This window comes from Gekko japonicus, unplaced genomic scaffold (assembly GCF_001447785.1).
Source record: "Gekko japonicus isolate JY-2015 unplaced genomic scaffold, Gekko_japonicus_V1.1 scaffold76, whole genome shotgun sequence".
In the NCBI taxonomy this organism is placed as follows: domain Eukaryota; kingdom Metazoa; phylum Chordata; class Lepidosauria; order Squamata; family Gekkonidae; genus Gekko; species Gekko japonicus.
The window spans coordinates 1,379,765-1,380,189 of NW_015166420.1; the positions used below are offsets into that span (position 1 = coordinate 1,379,765).

General features: G+C 55.3%; 1 protein-coding gene across 2 annotated transcripts in view; it reads left to right on the plus strand.

The window, feature by feature from the left end:
* LOC107110836 (tyrosine-protein phosphatase non-receptor type 11-like) overlaps window positions 1-425 on the plus strand; it is a 93,026-nt gene that overhangs the window by 86,450 nt on the left and 6,151 nt on the right. The gene's annotated exons all lie outside the window — the stretch shown is intronic.

The following is a 425-nucleotide window of genomic DNA, read 5'->3' on the forward strand; positions in this document are numbered from 1 at the left end:
GGCTGCTGCTAAGGACGGCCGTTCCTTTGGTGGTGTGGTCAGGTGTACTCTGTGATCCCGAGACGGGTCGATGGCTGATCGGCCCAACAGCACTGCTTATCATCTCTCTTTTGCACGGAGCAGCTGGGAAGATCGGAGATGGAGAGAGGATTTACATGCCCAGCTCAAGGTTGTTCTTTGGGACTGGGACTGGCGGGGCAGTGTGGTGTAGTGGTTAGAACAGTGGTCCCCCAACCTTTTTGGAGCCTGCAGGCACGTTTAGAATTCTGCCACAAAATGGCCGCAGGAGAAGTAGAAGAAGATTGGATTTATACCCCGCCCTTCACTCGGAGTCTCCGAGCGGCGTACAATCTACTTTACCTTCCTCTCCCCACAACAGACACCCTGTGAGGTAGGTGGGGCCGAGAGCGCTCTGACAGAAACCG